General features: G+C 52.9%; 2 protein-coding genes and 1 long non-coding RNA gene across 7 annotated transcripts in view; 1 reads left to right on the top strand and 2 right to left on the bottom strand.

The window, feature by feature from the left end:
• LOC118907337 (uncharacterized) overlaps positions 1-19,225 on the bottom strand; it is a 209,454-nt gene that overhangs the window by 6,318 nt on the left and 183,911 nt on the right. The gene's annotated exons all lie outside the window — the stretch shown is intronic.
• The window catches only part of KCNQ1 (potassium voltage-gated channel subfamily Q member 1), a 324,142-nt gene that overhangs the window by 167,461 nt on the left and 137,456 nt on the right, over positions 1-19,225 (top strand). The window lies entirely within an intron of this gene.
• The window catches only part of LOC130684778 (uncharacterized), a 28,086-nt gene that overhangs the window by 3,445 nt on the left and 5,416 nt on the right, over positions 1-19,225 (bottom strand). The window lies entirely within an intron of this gene.

Raw genomic sequence — 19,225 nt, 5'->3', positions numbered from 1 at the left:
AGTTTAAAATGCTACTATGCATTAGAAAATAATATAGAAACATTATATAGACATTTAGGCAAATTAATGGAAAAAATACATATATATATATACTGTTGCATTGATCAAAATCAGAGATTACCTAAAAATGGACAAGTTACATAAAAAATCTAACGAGACACAGTGGTCAGAACATGGCTGTACGTGTTCACTGCTTTAAAAATCACTCCTCTCAAAATTCTGTAAGGACAAAACATGTGCAGCATTTCATTTCCTAAGAGGGCCTTGTTGGTTTGCAGATGGGTGGAGGGCACCCCTTAGAATTGAGGGGGGGCTCCCTGGGAGCCCGCCCAGGGCCTGCTCTCACTCTGGCTCTGCGTCTGCCTGTCAAAAACCTCTTTGTGCTGGGGCAGCCCCTGCTCCTCCGAGTGACACGAAGCAGAGCCCACACCCCCACGAGGCGGGGGCTGCCTCTCACCCACCGCCCTGGCCCCGCAGTGCAGCGCTGCCCCCTCACCCTGGCAGAACGGCGGCGTGCTCTGTAGCTTTACGTATTAAAGTGTTTGCTAGAAAAAAAATAATAAAGTGGGCTTTACAAATAGATGGTAAAACGAATTCAGAGTACAAAGGGGAGTGTGGAGAAAGGGCAGGTTGTCCCCACCCCAAAGCCTAATTCCTAAGTTTCCTTCCCTAAAGGTTACCACTGTTAACAGTTCCCTAGCCTATTTTTCCAGTGTTATACAGGAACAAGTATGTCTGTGTGTACGTATGCATACCTCCTTTTTATACAAGTGGTGATGTAGTATATATTTATCTGCAGTCTGCCTTTCTTGACTTAATATATAGGTATGCCATACTTCTTTTTGAGCAGTCCAGACAAGATTGCTTTATTATAGGGCAGTACAGCTGAGGCATTTTTATTTTATAACATTATTCGGGCGCACACACGCACACGCACACGCACACGCACGAGTAACAGTTCAGAACAGCTCAGTGCAGTGGGGTTGGAATACTGCTTCCCCGTGGTGGAGTTCCCAGGGTACTTGAGGAAACTCCTGGGCCTCTGCTCTCAGCCCACTGGGCTGGGCTTTCCCCAGATGGGGTTGTGCTCATGGCAGCTCTAGTCTGTGAACACAGGGACCCAGGCACCCTAAAAAGGCATGTAGGTGGTGGGGTGGGAGGGCTGTCAGGGGAATAAGGAATATCATGCTGGGGTTAATCAGCAAGCTTTCCATCAGCCGGTGCAGGGATGGGCCGCTCATTAGGGCCTGATTAAGGGCAGCACCGACTCCCGTGCGCTTGGTGGGAGGTGGCTGACGGGAGCACAATGGCTCGGAGGAGTGATGGATCTGATGAGGACAGAACCCTAGCCAGTGCCCCGTGCACTGTGGGCCTGTCTCCACAGGCCCAGCGCTGTAAGGAAACCTTTCCGCGTTCACTGAGTGTGCCGCCTCATTTCTTGGTGAGCATGAGGGCCCAGTGGGCACTGTTTGAAGGGAAGACGCCCAAATGTTCTGGAGATGGGTCTATATTAAGACATCTAGCGCATCTCCTTTGAACAACAGCTGCAGAGCATTCCACTGAGTCATGTGTGGAACAAGTCCCCCATTGGCGGATGTATGGGGCAGCTAACGCCAGCCATTCACCATTCCGATATTCACTAATGAACTGCCCGATTATGAAATTAGTCTCTCTGGAACGTTCCTCCCCATGAACACTATTGTTTCTCCCCACCATCTTATCCCTGCTCTCTCTTTTTTGACTGAGTCTCTTTCTAGGCTGTCCCGTACCAACAAGGACAATATAAAGTAAATCACTTATAAAGAACCGTAAATCTTGCCAAGACACAAGATTTCACGAAGGGAAGTGAAACTGAAGAATCTCTGTAACAGAGATTAGAGATCAGGCAGAGTTACACTAGTTATCAACTGAAGAGAAAAATCAAGGCTGACGCCTAGATCAGCATTTCAAAGGGGAGCAAACGAAATAATGAAAGATTAAGGGTAGCCCCTTGGTGAAGAGGTGAAGCCCAACCTTCTACAAAACGCCCCCTCTGGGAAAGCACTGCCCAAGTCTGTTCTCAAGTAAAAGATGCCCTACTGTGAGATCAGATGCTTGCCACCCTCACACCAGAACCTCCCTCATTTTTGTTTTTTTCTAAAATGAGTCAGTATCTGAAGTTACAACTTATTGTAGGATAATCTTATTTTCATAACTCTTATTGTTATTGCTCAAGGTAACTTCCCAGCCAAATCTGTTCTCTCCTGAAATTTCGGTCTCTATGTCAGGTGGACTCACTGCAAGAGGCCCGTTGTCCCCGTTTTTAGCAGGGTTAGACATTCATACATGTTTTGAAAGACCCTGCCAAACAAAGGCTGCACCCTTCTTTACCATGAAAATTGCACAAATGTGCCCATTTCCCACACCCTCACAAACAAGTGAGGAATCACGGTTTTAATCTTCATTAACTTGATGAGAAATGGACTTTTAATTTGCATTTCTTGTATTGTGAATGAGGTTTTTATCTTTTCAAATAAAGACCTCTTTTTCTTTTTTGGGAGCCATCTCACCATACCCTTATTTTTTCTAATACTTCTTACTAATTTATAGGAACTCTATCATATGTGTTGAAAATATTTTAGCTTAATTTCTCTTTGGTCTTTTAGCTTCTATAATATTTTTCTGCTGGCAGGATTTTTAAATTTTTAGATAGTCAACCTTGGCAGTCTTTTGTGATTTGGGGGTCTTTGTCTTAAATTTTGAAATAAATTCTTCATTCTGAGATTGCTCTAATAAATTCTCCTGTTTTCTTCTGTTATTTTTCTTTATTTCAATTAAACAGTGCTTTATCTGGACTCTGATATAGGGAGTCAGTAAATCCAATTCACTTTCTTATGTTGTCCCAACACTACTTATTTGAGTACATCGGCCTCTCTCCCCTGACTTTAACTGCTACTTATATTTCAAACTCTAACTTAACCTATGTCCATTTCTAGACTGTCTTCTGGATGACTGTTGGTCCCGCTGATGGGGGTGGACTCAGTTACTTGACTTATGAGCTTTTCGATGTGCTTGCCAGAGTGGCAGGACTTCCCTCAGCTCTGTTACTTAACTAAGAATCGATGAGACGAAACTGCAGTTCACACAGTGTGATCAGCTGGGGACTCCACGGCATGGCCTCACATCAAAACACTCTTCTGATGTAGACACAGGATTAGCTCTGGAGTTGGATGGGGAGTTGGACGGGAAGCTGGCATATTTGGGTCAAGTTCTCATCTTGGCAGCCAATAATGTCAGTGAATGGGAGCACTTCTTCTGGGACTCACTCACATGGCAAAATCCAGATGGGAGACAGGGGTGCTGCAGGACTACCAAGCAGTCATTTCCTACACATGTACGATTCCAATTTCACAGATTCTTAGAAAAACTGAATTCAGGAACTTGATAGAGAACAAGGGAGTAAATAAGCCTAATTCAGAAAGGAAAAAACTGCAATAAGAAATCAAATCTGTAGCGTGTAGCCAGCCCCTCCCCCAGGCCAGCCACCAAAAAGGGAAAAACTGACGGTATAAAGTGTGACAGCGTGAGTGCGGTTATGACCAGTGCAGGGCAAAATGGTTTCACACCACGACTTGGCGGACAGTCGTGACTGTCTGCTTGTCTGGGCCCCCGTACCCAGGCAGCTTGTCCAGCCTTGTCCATGTGAAACCAGCCCAGAGGGACACTGTGCTCTGCCCTCTGCATCCCTGCCCTGCTCTGTGCTGCTTTACTGATATGTACACAAAAAGGGTGGTGAAGAGCGGATTCTAGGACCACAGCCCAAGTTCAAATACTGACTACCCCACTTCCTACCTGCTGGACTTTGAATGAGCATTTAACCTCAGTCTTAGTTTCCCCAACTGTAAAATGGGGATAATACGAGAGCTGCTGGGAGAATTGGATGAATTACTAATGTGAAGCATACAGAACAGTGCTGACATATGGGGAGGTTACAGAATGTTGGTCAAATGCACGTCTATACCTCACAGCAAGTCACTCAGTTAAAATCTTTATCATGGTGGGTACCTGACAAGGCAGATGGGGATGGGAGTTAGAGTGGAATCAGTTTCAGAAAACGCAATGCACCCTCATAAGACGATTTAGGATGATGGGTAATCTTTACAATCCACCACCTGCCTGGGGCACAGGGGGCCAGGCAGCCACTTCCTTCACAGGATATGCACACATGCTTTTTTTTTTCCTACATAAACTTCACAATTAGCTCGCCTGATTTAAAAAAAATTGCATGTGGGGTGAACCTCCATATTCTGTTGGTATTTTCTATTGAAGCTGCAATTGATTTAGATTAATTTAGAATTCTCTCTTTTGTAAAAAGTCTTTCAAGCCACAAATAGGACAGGTTTATCTATGTGTTCAAATCAGTTGTAATGTCCCTCAGTATTTTTTAGCCCTTTGTTCATATCGATTTTGCACATTTTAAAATTCATCACAGAGTATTTTTAGGAGGGCTACAGATTTTTTTAATTTGGAGCTTTTTTTTTTAATTAAACTTACAGAGATAATCATAGGTTCATATGCATTTGTAAGAAACAACAGATTCTATGTATCCTTTACCCCTTTTCCCCAACAGTTCCATCTTGCAAACTGTAGGACAAGATCACAGCCAGGATTCAGACAGACTGGAGCTTCCGCAACCCTCAGGGTCCCTCCTGCCGCCCTTTTGTAGCCACTCACCTCCCTGTCACCCATTCTGTCCCTAACCCCTGGCAACCACTAGTCAGTCCTGCATTTCTTTGGTTTTGTTGTTACAAGATGCTCTATAAATGTATCCATACAATAGGGGACCTTTTGAAGTTAACTCTTTTCACTCAACACAATTCCCTGGAGACACATTCAGGCTGTGGCATGTATCCTTGGTTCTTGCTAGGACCCTATTTAGGTTTGTATTTTTAAGGCTGATGGACCCTAGTTACTAATATTTCCTTAGGATTTTTGCACTATCATAGAGGAAACAGGTGTGCTTTTATTACACTAGCCTTGTCAGACTGGCCACCAGCGGTACTTTGACTCTCTGAAGAGTCTTTCGAAGATTTCATTAAGAATGTGATTATTTTTAAAATAGATACTTAAACTCCCGTGGAAAAAATATTTTTGTTTTGTTTTTGATTTTCTTTTAACCATTTATCGAGCTATGATTGACACACAAAGACCTCTACATAATTAATAGTACAAGGTGATGAGTTAAATATACACCCCCGTGAGACCATCACCGCGATCTAAGCCATAAACCTGCCCGGCACTTCCGAAGGTTTCCTCCCACCCTCCTATTTATTAGTAGTATTTTGTGATAAGAACGCTTACTATAAGATCCACCCTCTGAGGAATTTTTGAAGTACACAGTGAGCGCCGTTGGTGCGGGCTGCGCTGGACAGCAGGTCTCTGGCGCTCCGTCATGCGGCAGAACTCTGTGCCCTTTGACCGAGTCCCCCGCCAGCCCCCGCCCTCACCTCCCCCAGAACCGCCATTCAACTCTTTGCTTCTGTGAGTCTGACTATTTTAGATTCCTCATATAAGTGGTATATCATACAGTATGTGTCCTTCTGCGTCTGGCTTATTTCACTCTCCTCCACATTCACCCATGTTGTCACAAATGGCAGGATTTCCTTCTTGTGAAAAAATTCTTGTACAGCAATTCTATTTCTGAGTGGTAACAGGATTCAGAAAAAAGGTCTTTTTACATCATTTACGTTTGATGGAGAGTGCGACAGAAGGAAACAAGTTAACTCCCTATGGGTTAGATGCAGGGTTTCAGGGAGCCCCTGAGGAGGGGCTTGGGAGCCCTGGGGCCATCCTGTGGCAGCGCTGGGACAGGGCATTCCTGCCTCAAATGCTCCCGCTAGAGAGGACCTCACTTTCTCCCAGCACCTCTGTTTCCCTCCCCACCCATCATTCCCAGCTCTCTTCCCCCAACTCCATGACCCCCTAGGCGTACTGAAACCCCCTGCTTACCCCCATGTAGAGGATGGCTCTTGGGCTCTTAGAATGCAGACAAAGAATGGGGATCCTGTGAGAACTCTGGGGAAAGGGGGGGTCAGTTGACCTTCATGGCCTCAAGCCCCTAAGTGGGGCTTGGTAAAGGCCCCCCACTCACCCACTCCAGGCTGGGTTGGCCCATGAAGCCTGGACGGAACTTGACTTTTACTTCTCTGGAGGTCTCTAGGTGTGCCCCTTCACCTGTACACACACACAGCTAAGAAAGGCAATTCTATGGAAGGGAACTCCTGTGGGCTCCCCCAGGGATGATATGTGCAGGGTCTGGGCTCTTGAACCTGAAGAGCCCCAGAAGATTCCGTGCAGTGCCCTGAAGGCAGGTGAAGGAGAGGATGCACCTTTGCCCTTTGTGTGTATGTCCTTTCTTCAATGCAAGAGGCATGAGTGAGTACCCCGGGGGCCCCAAAGGAGCTAAGTGGGGCGATCCCCACTGTCCCAGAGGTTCTGGGCTCGTTGTCAGCACTCCCCAGGCACCCAGGTGTTCTGAAGGAGGCTGGCACATTTAGGTGGGGAGAAAGCTGGCTAGCCCTGACACACCTTTGGGCTAAAGAATAATCTTCAAATAGTAATATTTGTATTTCCCCTTAGCTAGGCATTGTGCTAAGTGCTTCATAAATATCATTTCATTAATCCTTACATCATGGCAGCTTTTGACGTAAGAGTATTATCACTCTTGTTGTGTATATTATCAAGGCTTGAGAGGTTAAGTCTAGGGCCCAGGGTCACAAAACTAACACCGACCCTGAACAGTGGACCTGATGAAGTCACCAGGGCTCCTCCAATATTCTCTTGGTATCATTTTAAATAAGCCAAGCTCTCTCTGACCCTCTCCCCATCCCCAGGCTGAGGCCAACTTATCCTGTGGGTCTTAGCTGAAATGTCCCCACCTCAGAATGGCCTATTTCTAACCCTCAGACTGGCTACAGAGAAGCCCATACCTCCCCTCCCATTCTTAATGTATAACTGTGTGTTTATTTGTGGTGCGGGGTTGACTGGCTGTCTCTTACAATCGTGCAAGGCCAGCAAAGGCAGAGGCAGGCCTTTTTTGTTCAACGCTGTTATCGTCAGTGCTTAATCCATGTGGAGCCCATCATGGCTGTTCTGTGAATGTTTGATGAATAAATAAGTGAATGAATAAGCGAGGGGAGATTTGCCCAGGCCAGTCAGGTGCAGGACCCCAGTGGTGGCCCATCCCCCCACGAGGGTCTGCTGGTGGCCCAAGCAGTCCACAGCAGGCTTTGGAGAGGTGATAAGGCCTTAGAGTTCTTGGGGTTCATTCACCCCTGCTCCTCCTCCAGGGCTCATGTCCACATTCTACAGCCCATGGCCATTGGAGTCCAGAATCTGCCAGAGGTCCTTAATTACAAAGACTCTCTCCTCAGGGAGCCCTCTCCCTTCTGTTGCCATTCTAGAAATGCAGGCAAATCATATGCATTGACTTTGATGATCCTTTAGGGCCTTGAATATAAAGCCCGTTTCAGTGTTTGTATATCAAGAAACTGAGGCTTGGGGATGGCAGATGCTCACCAATAGAAAATGGTGGTCCAGGGTAGGGGTGGGTGGGAGGGGTGTGCTCAGGTGTATGCACACCGAAGTCAGACTATGTTCAGATGTCTTCCTTGCCTGGTCACCCTATTTCTGTCCTTCCCAGAGAGGAAGTTTGCCCACCTCTTAATGACACATCCCGTTAGCCTGAGAACCAGGGGCCTTTAGATCTTCCTGTTTCCAGGATAAATCATACCAGTTCAGTAGGCATTGGGATAGGCTAGCATTAGGAATGGGGCCAAAACCCGATTAAAGGCACACTGGGGCTCACACAGCCGGACGTGAGGGTCCTGGCCCTCCAAAACCTGTCAGCCTGAGGATGGGCAATAGTGTTTTAGTTTGCAAGACTGGCCATGTACAGGCCAAGTTTTCCATGCCAAGTAGTAGGCTGCTCTCGTGCCTCTACTGCCTGCAAAGGCCAACCGTGGGGCTCGTACTGGTTGGGAAAACGTAGGAATTGCATATGATCCCATCAAAGATGGTTTTCCTATTAAAATATGACTCGTTAAAACATAGGGCTTAGTTCAAAGTAAACATTTTGGACTGCTGAGGCGAAGCAGAGATTTATAACACAGAGAAAATGCGGGCTGAGGCTGAATGCTCAGCCTGAAGTGCCTACCTGATCCCACCTGCTCCTTCATCTCCGCCTCTGGGGGCCCCCCTTCCACTCTCATCTTAGTACCTCTAGTTCGGAAGGCCCTGGAGCCTGTCCTGGCCATTGGACCCTCCTTACTCCCTCCCAGCTTGAGCTCCAGGTTGGCTCAGATGACCTGGGCCTCTGGTTACTGCTCTTGCTCTGTACCCCAAAATCCTAGCCTCCACCTCGCACACCAGCTCTGTTAGATTCCTCTCCCTGGCCCCACACTCACGGCTGCCTCTCTTCCAAATCATAAACACAAAAGACGGCCAAAGTGCACTCTCCATGATGTTTTTCCTCGTCAGACAAAACCTAATGACTGCCTTTGTTTCTTTCCATTTAGAAGCATCTCCCTGGCAACCCTGTCTCTCCTTAGTCAGCACCAGCTAACTTCATCCTTCCCCTTTATCAGGACACTGTGTAGAGCAAATAGCTCATTAACTGGTGCGGCAACTTGGGGACCCTTTTACAGCGACTCTCAAGAGGCCCTTTCCCCTGGGAAGGGAGCCCGCCACCAGGCTCAGGGACGGAGGTTCCCTGGGGCCTGGAGACCAGCAGCTGTTGGTAAAACAACTCTGCCCAGTACCTTCTGTGATTGGATTAAGTTAACAAAAGGGGCGTTGACGTGTGGCCAAAGGGGCCCACCCCTCTTCAGTACTTGCCATCTCTCCTCTGATGTGGCTCAGGCGGGTGTGTGTATGGGGGCACAAGATAAGCTCCAGGGGGCCGTAGGGGCTCAGTCCCCACTGATTCCTCGGCTCTCCGGCAGCATTCTCTCCCACTTGAAAACATGCTCCTTTGGTAAACAGACTACGTTCCAGAACTTTCTAGCTGACCTCCCTTCCCTTACTCCTTTTCCACTATTACTTGTTGGAAAAGCAATTGATTTGTTTTCTCAATGTCCCTGAAGTGAAGAATATCCCCAACAGAGAAGTTGTCTTTGGCAACAGAGCTGAGGCTAAGCTTTCCTAGGAGAATGGGCTTGCTGGCCTACCTGGGATGGGTAGCCCACTAAGGACTTGCTGTGGCCAAGGGACCTGGAGAAGCCGTGTAACTAGGCCTGCCCACCTAAAGGGGCAGATGGGGAGGTTTACCTCTTGGTCTCCCTCACAGGCTGCTCTGGTCACAGGCAGGGATTGGGGGCTCCCCTGCCAGGGCAATCCCGTGACCAGTCTCCTCCAGAGAGCACCCCAAACATACGTTAGGTTTGCAAAGGCTTTCTCTGCATCAGAAAGTAGGTTTAGGCCCCTGACCCACACAGTACATTGTGTTTGCGCCAGATGACTCAAGTGAAATGGCTTCAGTTTTTAAAGTTCTGCTGCTTTCCATTCACAATTTCCTCCCATCCCTACCTTGTGGGCACTCGTATTTCCTGGATATAATATGTCCTCCTGGGACAACCTGTGAGAATTACAGATGCGGGTGGGGGCTCAGGTTGGCACAGAGGGTCTGGCGGTCAGACTTGATCAGACAGGGAAGAGGCTGCTCAGAAAGAGTCCCCACCTGGACAGAATGCTCCCCTATGTGGGGGCATCTAGCACAGCTCACATGAGCACCCTTCAGTCCTCTCAGCGACACTTTCCAAACCCTTAGAGCACACATGCCGTGACACATCGCACCCGTAAATCCGTGTCTCCCATTTCAGGGTCCCAGTCCATTCCTGGTGCTGGAGGATGTCAGTGGGTCTCCTTTCACACAGAAACCCACCTGAATGGGAAGCCCTTTGGGTCCCCAGAAGCCTGGCATCCTCCCGTCTGACAGGCCACATCAGCAGGTTGCTCCCACCTGGGCACAGAACTACAGCCCCACTGGGCATTGGGGCACCCACAGGGATGACTAGAGCTTGAGGCTTATATGGCTGTAGGCTTCACCCCATGTGGGGTCGGGGGACAGCCCCGCTGGCCTCCCAGTCAGGCACTGGAATTTCAGAGCCACCACAAAGGCTTTGGGCCTTCCAGCGTGGGGTCTGGCACCTGTGCAGGCAGGTCCCTGTTCCTGGTGCTCTGAGTTGGCCCGAAAGGCCCTGTGCAGTCAGCCCTTCCTGGGAACAGGACCCCTGAGCAGAGTGGGCCAGGGCTGTTTCCCAGGCCATCTCCTGCTTCACCAGGAACTCGGCTGTCACCCAGGCTTGGGGAGGCCACGTATTCTCAGCAGACAGCCTTCCCGAGCCCTGATCCACTCTCCCATTTTCCTGCTGGGCACCCTGGGCAAGTCCTGCCTACTCTGGGCCTCAGTCCACACCCAGGAGGGTCAGGATGGAGCTTGCTCTAGCTTCTGCTGGCTCCTACCCAACTGGGGGATGCAGGAGAGAGGGTACTGGGCCTGCCCCTAGCGTATCTGAGTCAAGGATAAAGTGTCAACCTTTGCACTGTCTCACCCCCTCACTTCTTGGGATTTCTGTGCCTTCCTGAGAACACAGCAGTGCCGCCCATCCTGCCCCTCCCCCGCAACCAGCTCCTGCCTGGCTGTGTGACCCTCAGGCCCTATGATACGTGGAACAAATGTCCCCAACCCAGAAACGCTTGAGAGGACCAGACCCCAGACCACACAATGCTGTGCCTGGCTGGCTAGGGATACACTTGGGTTTGTCAGTGGGATGTCACCCCAGTTCCTGACCAGGAGACCCAGGCTCCTATGCCAAGAGCCCCTCCCTGCCAAGTTTCCATGATTGTTTTGAAATGATTCCCACCAACAGACACCCCTGCCTGCCTCCAGTGTAGTCTCATTCACAGCTCCAGAACAACAGCTCCCAGCCCCGGGCAGCGTGTTCCTGCAAGGACAGCTGCGGTAACCGGATCGGGAGCCTGGCTGCCAACGCTTTCCACACGAGCGCGTCTGCTCTTAGGCTGGGCTGCACAGAGCATGGCTGTTAGACCAGACATGGGTCCTCACTTGAATGGCAAATCCTTGTTTGAGGCTGGGCTGTCCTACCCAGCACTGTTTGCAGCCTGGCACCAGTAGCTCCAACCATGAAACTGAAGCCTCCCCACTGAAGCGAGCACCCATCTGCCCCCCACCCCGACTCAGGGAGGGGCCAGGTGTGTGTGTCCGCCAGGGACCAGCCTAGGGGCCAGCCCAGGTCCAAGAGGGCCTTCAGGATCCCAGGCATGACTGGACCATCCTCCCAGTGAACGAGGGCGCGGATGGGGCTGGCCCAGCTCGCTGAGGTGGGAGTAAGAGTTTGAGGTGAACATCTGGGGGTCCGAGCTCAAGAGAGACAGGAACCCCAGGGAGTAACATAGATGCCCTGAGGGAACATGTCAGTAGACCTCAGCTCAAAACACTGCTCTTAGGCTAAAAGACCCGAGACTGGGCTTATCTACCAAACGAAGGGTCAGTGGGAGTGCTGAGTTCCCGGGACTGGTGGCCAGGGCTGAGGACTGGGACAGCCTGGCCTGCCTGCGGCTGCCTGAGTACCACACTCTGTAGAAGGCTCCGGCAGGTGGAGTCACACCCTCGGGCCCAGCTGTCCACACAACATCCCTGCTTACAATAGGACTATGGCAGCACATGCGGGGGGAACGTCCCGGGAACCTGGCATTTGGGCCTGTTCTGTGCAACCCTCTCCCTGATAAATATAACACAGCCTCTCTGTGTTCCCCCACCCCCTGTCTATGAGGTGTGGCTGTTGGGGGAGGGCAGATTGACTCTCCATTCTTCTCAGGCCCTCTGCCAAATCTGCCATCTCCCCACTGGCCTCCCCAGCCAGGTCCCAGGGCCCAGTATTCTGATGCACCAGGGTCCGGAGCCATCAAGTCATGCAGAGCCTCAGGACAGGGGCCCCTGGCATCCCTGACCACATGCTCACAAGCCACCAGCCCAGCCCCCTGCCCTCCCCTGTGGGCTCCAGCCCAAACCCTGGTTCCTGAGGAGCCTCAAAGGCCAGAGTCGGGGTGTCCTGTGGAAATCCTGATGAGATGGAAAATCCCCAGCAGTTGGGCCCCAGGCTGCGCTGTGGCGGCACTTCTGCCTGCCCCCCCCGGGGGTCACCAGGCCCGCTGCTTCCTGCTTCCCTTTGATGTCTCTGGTGTGAGGGAGGGGTCAGCACCCCCTGGGCACAGGCACACACTCACTGGGCTGCAGTGAGGAGTCAGGCAGGGGACCCAGCAGGGTGGGGAGGAAGGCTGGATGGAAACACTGCCAGCCTCAGCAAAAAGCTCCCTGGGGAGGGACAGGGAGGGTCTGCCGCCTGCCCACCAAGGGCACCCGCACTCATTCGGGGCTTTCCCTCCTGGACTGTCTGGTCTGGGTGGGAGGAGCCATGATCAGCCTCTGTGTAGGTGAGGAAACGGAGGCCTCTATACAAGCCAAGAGGGTCACTGACAAGGCCTCCCGAGGGCCCTCCTCTGTGTCTGGGTAACTTCCCAAGCAGTTTCAATAGCTGCTGCCCTGTGTACCCTCTGCATAGGCACTGGGCCCCAGCCTCCATGTGTGCAGTTGCCAATTCACAGGAGGACGCCGGGCTCGGCCTCCAGCTCACTGATGAGCAAGCCAGGACGTCAGGTGGAAGGGCAGAGGTCATGCAGCCAGGCCCCGCAGCCCGAGTACCTCCATTCCAAATGCTTACTGCTGGCAAGGCGGGCCTTCTCCTGATCACTGGGCCTGATCTGACTCTTTAACCAAGCCAATAACCCCAGGAGATATCTGCTGGTTTTAATTTCAGTTCACAAATGAGGAAAATGAGGCATAGAGAGATTAGGTGACCTTCCTGATGATAAAAAACTCACCTGCACTAGAGCTGGGGTCCAAACTGGGTGGTGGGAACTGCTGTTTGGTCCGGCCGTGCTGTCCCACTGTGCCAAACCTACGTGCTCAGCAGCCCGGCTCCCCTGGTGATGTGCCCAAGGGGAGAGGGTGAGCCAAAGGTCACACAGCAAGGTGGAGAGCCGAGGTGGTGGAGGAGGCTCTGCTCTCTGCTCCCCTCACACACCCCTATGGGGGCTGGAGGGCAGGGCAGGTGGGCTTTCTGAAAGAGACCTGAGAAAATGGCAAGGGATGACCAGGGGAGTTGGGACCACAGGGCCCAGGAAGAGAACCATGGAGGCCTGGCATGCAGGGGTGCCTTCTGCAGGGTTTTGAAGGGCAGTAACTGCCCACCCCTATCTGCCTGGGATTAGGGTGGCCTGGCCCCTTCCTGGCCTACACAGGAAGGCCTTTGAGACCCTGAGGGGAGAAGCCTCAAGATACAGGTGACTGACTGGGGAGGTTGCCTGTCCCTCCCCTTTTAAAGTTCAAACAACTCAGCCTGCCCATTTGATGCAGGGGTTAGGCAGAGCAGCTTTGAAGTAGTTCCTATCAGCCCCTGCACAGATAATCTCCCACCCAACCGTGGGGCTCAGTGCCACTCCTGGGATACCTCCCTACCTCCTTGGAGCTTGAGGCCTTTTTGGTGGCCTTGGGAAGAGGGGCTTGAGCGGGTAGAAGCCCCCGCACCTTGGGAAATGGGGTGCGTGGGGGAGGGGTGTCCCTGTTTGCAAGATACATCCCCCTGCAAGATACAGACCCCTGCCCTCTGCTTGGAGAGTCCTAGGCGTGGAAGGTGTCTGGGGATGGCCCTTTCCTCCTTGGCCCAGAAGGAGATTGGCCCCAGTCAGCTAGTGTGTCCTCTAAGTGCTCTACCTCAGAGCCCCTGATTCATGACCTTGCCTTGTCTGCCAGTCTGGGAGCTCACAGAGGGCATCCCATCCAATGGCCCCCATGGGCTGGGCCTGCACAAGAGGGACCAAATGAATGATGGATCAATGAGCAAAGCAGAAATCTGTCAGCAGGGCATCTTCTGGATTCTCAAACATCCAGACACTGCAGGAAATAAGCCAGCCAGCAAATGGCCTGCAGCCCTTGGCAGCAGGAGCAGGCGGGGGAGCAGGGCAGGAGGCTGCCGGGGGCAGCTGCCCTTTGCACCTGGACTGGGCACAGTCCCACTTGTTTATGGGAAGCTACGGGGTGGCATTTGGCTCCCAAGCAGCCCATGCAGGAAGGAATACAACCTCCCAGGTGCCAGGCTATGGCTGCAGGTGTCCCTCTGGGCACCCACCCCTACATGTGCCGGACTCCCAGGCTGCCTTCCCCAGTGAAGGTGACAGTGGCAGGCTTCGGCACAGCCTGGAGCTTGGCTGCTTGAGAAATCTTGCCCAAGCATGGGCTGAGACATTGTGTGAGCCTCTTCAAGCCAGACTACCTCTCTTCCTCTCTCCTGACCTGGTTCTCCACAGAGTTGAAGGTTGCACATGACTTTTTCTTCCTCTTCTCAGGTTAGGACAAGGCCCCAACAAAAGCCTGCAGCCTGCAGCCCTCCCCAGGTGTGAGAGGAGGCAGAGGGCTGGCGGGCTGACTTTCCCATGTTAAGGCCCAATGGCCTCAGGCACTCACTTGTATGGCCAAGTGGCTCTTTGCTGGGTCCATGCATGGAGGCAGTGCCTCCCTTGCTGTACTACTGTTAGGAGGATGAAATAGTTAGACGTGGTGAAGTCAAGGTGCTGCACGGGTGATTGCTGTTGCTGTGAGTGTGGCTGTTCTGCGTGTGATGAGTACCTGCACTCAAAGGGCTGCCTCCCTCCCTGAGAAGAGCAGGGGTGCCAGGGGCCAAGAGTAGGGTGGGTGTGAGAGCAGAGGCCAGGTCCTGGGACCTCAGGGACAGCCACTGGGCCCACTGGCATCTCAGCTTCCATCATGAAGAAGGAGCCACAGGGGCCAAGGGTTGGGCAAGAAATGACACAAAGCAGGGACGGAACCCCAGGCCGTGTCAGGGCCTGGGACATAGGCAAGCGTGCCTGTGTGTTTAAGTGCACAAGTTAGTGGGTGTGTGTTAGGGTGTGTGAGTGCAGGGCCATATATTAGAACTTCTGAAGGCTTTTCAGCCCAGCCAGCTGGTTGAGGATGGGGTATGTACTCTAGAGCCCTCGGGTGGGTGCGGACTGACAGGGGGGTCAGAGGGAGCACTCCCTCCATCTCCCTGGTGCCCAGGCTGCTGTCCTTCTACTGCTGAGAGCTGGTCTTTGGGGGCACAGAGGTCCAAGTGTTTTGGAGGGGCATAGCAGTCTGAGGTTTGCCTGTGAATAGGTCCCAGCTCCTTCAAGCTAATCTCACAGGTTCATTTGAGAGTCATGGCCACGCGTTAAAATCCACCAGGCTTGGATGGAGGGCAGAGGCCTCAGGCTGGAGTCTTGGCTTACACATCAGAACAAGCTGGGTGAGGAAGGGAACGGAGAGCCTTTGTTCTAGATGCACTTGGATTCCTGGGACACTGGGGATCAGGGCTGTGCAGAGTCCCTCTCAGGGCCTTCTGGGAGGGGCGCTCAGAGCTCAGCTGTGCTTAAAAATGAGCAGGCGGAGGAGTTAGAGGCTCCGCAGTTAACCCCTTCTGATCCTCTGAAGGCTGTTTGAACTGCTGGTCAGGAAGGCTGAGCTGGAGGGCACTGCCGCCCCCCTGGGCGCCTGTCCTCAGCTGGGTCCCGGGCACTGCGGCTGAGGAGCTGCTGTCTGCGCGGGGCCCACCAAAGCTCCCTACCCCCTGCACAACTCTGCTGTTGACGGCCTCTTGGTTTTCTCATCTCAGCCTATTCAAGGCCATTTTTTCAGCTTGTTGGCTTTGCATTAAGATTGGGGGGATTTTCCACCCTTCTGAGGTTATGAAATAGCTCAGCAAGGATGAGGCCTCCCCTCGGGAGTCAGCCCAGCTCCCTCCCGCACGTGCAGCAGGGAAAGCCTCTTCGCTGCCGCCGCCTTCCAAGGGCAAGAGGAGAGAGGAGGAGAGACCATTTGGGGAAGGGGCGTCTCTCTCCTGTCCCAAGAGAGATGGGCAAGAAAGAGCTACACTGACTGGAGGCGCTTCTCAGCAGAGCCTGGAGGCTGTCTACTGCCACCAGTCAGGACCAGGAGCACCGCTTACAGTCTGCTCTCTGCACTGGTTCCAGTCTGCTCTCTGCAGGGACCATGACCCTCAGGCAGGCGACTTCCCCTCCTTCCCAGACTCCTGGCCTTCCTGCCACCCCTCTGGCTCTGTGCTAGGTCATCCTTGCAGGCTCTCCCTACTGTCCCACCAGAGCTCCTCAGGACCTGTTGACACCCAGATGTCTCTCTGGGCTGGCCCTCCATCCCCCAGACCCACATTAAAGTCGCCTGCCCAGAGCTCCCTTCTATGGCTTCTGCCAGTCCACACTCCACACCACCAAGAGCCCTTTTCCAACAACAAAGGCTCCTGCCGCCCACTGTTGCCGTCATGCCAGCTGGACACCCCAGAATCCTTCCCAGCACTTGCCCCTCCTGGCTGCCGCAGCAGCCTATCACCACACCAGGCTGATTTCACCCCTCATTATCGCTGGAAGTTTGTGGTTTCCCCTAGTCCCTTCGCTGCTGCCCAGCTTGGCCACCATTGGCCACTGTCTCTGGGCAGTGCAGTTGCCTCTGGCCCCTTCCAGTCCATCTCCACTTAGCGGAGGTAGGTCCTTCAGAGTGCAGACCCACTGGGGCACTCCCTGCATGGGACCTTTCAGTGACTCCTGGAGCTCTTAGAACAAAGCCAGTTTTCTCACAGCAGTGTAGCCTGTCTGACCTGCAGCTCTCCTCCTCCTTTTCACTCTCACAGTTCAGACACCTGGCCTCTTTCTGTCCCTTCAGCTCCCGGACCCCCTCACCAGAAGGCCGTGTGCCTGCAGCCCTTGTCCTGCCTCCCCCCACCTTGCCCAAGGGAGTGTGTAGGACCCCAGACTAATTCCTGTGTTCCCACCTGTGCACAGGACTACCCTCAGGGTGCAGCAAACACACGCTCACACATTGGGTTGTCTCTCGCCTCGGGACCACAGGCCCCAAAAGTGGGGGCTTCCGAGTCCCTGCTCCTATCAGATTCCTACTGCCTGGGCCAGTGTCAGGTGCCTGGCAAGTTTTCAACAAAGAGTCGTTCAATGATCAAACCTGTGACATGGGGTAGTGATGGCAGCTCTGCCCCCTGAACTAATTCCCTGCCTGGGAAGCACCACGTAGACGGCAGAGTCCGCTGTACCATGGCCTGTCTCATCAGCAGGCATGCTCTGCGAGGGCCTGCTGCAGCCCCCTAGACGGGCACTGGGTACACAGAGGGCCTCCAGAAGCCTGCTGAAGAGAGGAACAGGAGCTCCCTCGCGGAAGGGGGCGAAAAGATTCCACTCAGCCACGCTGGGACACGGCTCCCCACTCTAAAGTAATTTGCTCCAAGATTACTTCCTGTCACATCCTCAGATGTTTCTCATGTCTGCCCTCCTGGACACACTCAGGCATTATGGTCTGGCTGTTTGTTCCGGTCAGGCCCTCCTCTGAGAGGGTCACACCTCACAGCCCAGGGTCACCTGTATGGCTGCTGGGCTGAACTGCTCAGGCACATGCCTGTCCCGACTCCCCTGAGCACGCAGCAGGCAGGCCCCACCCCCACCCCCGCCTCCAAGGCCAGCCAGCACCCCATGGGGGCCCAGTCTGCCAGGGTCGGGCAGTAGCCTGAGGAGCTGGGGCCTGAGGATCTGTAGCTGGGCTTGGGCCACGCCGGGGGCAGGCCTGTGGGCTGGGCACTGGCCCCTGCAGGGAGACCCCATTCTATGATACTAATTGCCACAGTTAGTGGGAGAAAGGCCCATTAGATCGGTTTCTTCTGGCTGAGGCCTTACTGTCAGGGAGGGTGACCCAAGCCCAAGGCTTTTTGAAGGAGCAGGGATTCTTCCATAAATGAGGCCATATTTAAATTGCAAACAAGGGCCTCACCCAGGCCAAGGAAAAGCTGGAGGGGGCGGGGGGAGCTTTAGTTAGGCAAACGAGCAGCTGGGGGGGACGGGGGGTGGGGGTTGCTTGCTCTGGCTCTGTGGCCCTCCCTGGCTCCTATGATCAGAATACTGGGTTGTCCGGGCTCCTGTCAGTGACCAGTCCTGCCAGAGCCTCCCAGCAAGGAGGAGAGGGGCTAAGGCTGAAGGAGGCAGAGGGAAAGGGCAGTGTTAGAGGCCACTCCCCACCCCCAGAACTAGGCATGCTCTGAGGCCCCCTCACATTCCTCCTCCTCAGGCACATTGCAAACCTGGACCTGCTGTCCACCGAGAGCCATGCCCTCATGGGTCCGCACTGACTGGGGACTCTGACTAGGTCACCTCAAATTCAGAAGAGCCACAGATGCCCATGCTGGAAATCACACAGGGACTGCAACTGAAAGCCTGGTCCAGCTGAAGCCCCGAGAGGCAGTCTGTGGACCCTGGGATGTGAGGCCCACGCCAGCCTTGAGCTATACTGCTGGCCAAGCTCCAAGAGGCCCACCTCAGTCAGTCTCTGCGAGAGAGCGTGAGTTGGTGTGAGGGCTGGGTGTGGCAAGGTGCAGGCCAGGGCTTGCTTCATTTAAAGAGCCAGAGCAGAAACCATCCCAGTCCCGGGAGCAGGTCTCAGGCAGTGGCCCTCACCTGTGGTGCCCCCAGGGGACATGTGGCAATGTCTGGAGACATTTTTTATGATCACAACTGTGGGTGTATTACTGGTATCTCCTGAGGTTAATAAACACCCTACAACACAAAGGACAGCCCCCACAACAAAGAATGGGGGTGGGGGGTCCCACATGTCAGCAATGCAGCTGTAGAGAACCTTTGGTCTGAGGGGCTGGGATCCTGACATGCCATTTACTTTCTCTATGCATTCTGAAAATGGACCCACACTTCCTAAGTCCAGCCTCTTCCTTCATTCAACAAGTCAGTGAAGCCACTGAACAGAAATGCATGACACACTACCATGCGCAGACACCGTAGAGAAGACAGATGTTCTCTCCTGCGGCCTACTTCCCGTGAAAGAGCCAGGCAGGCAACAAGTAAGTAGATGCCTAAGGAACTAGAAAACACTGCAGTGTGTAGTCTGTGCTTATAGAGGCTTGAAACAGTGCTGATCTAAAGTGACAGAGGTGCTGGGGAAAGGCAGAGGGAAAGGCAGAGGGAAAGGGCAGGCTTTCAGTTGCAGTAAAATGGTGGATCAGAGAAGGTCTCCCTGACAAGCATTTCAGGTGAGACCTGGAAGGGTGAG

The sequence above is a fragment of the Manis pentadactyla genome, chromosome 9 (genome assembly GCF_030020395.1).
Source record: "Manis pentadactyla isolate mManPen7 chromosome 9, mManPen7.hap1, whole genome shotgun sequence".
Lineage (NCBI taxonomy): Eukaryota > Metazoa > Chordata > Mammalia > Pholidota > Manidae > Manis > Manis pentadactyla.
The sequence above is the reverse complement of the archived record's forward strand: the minus strand, read 5'-3'. Positions and strand labels throughout refer to the sequence as shown.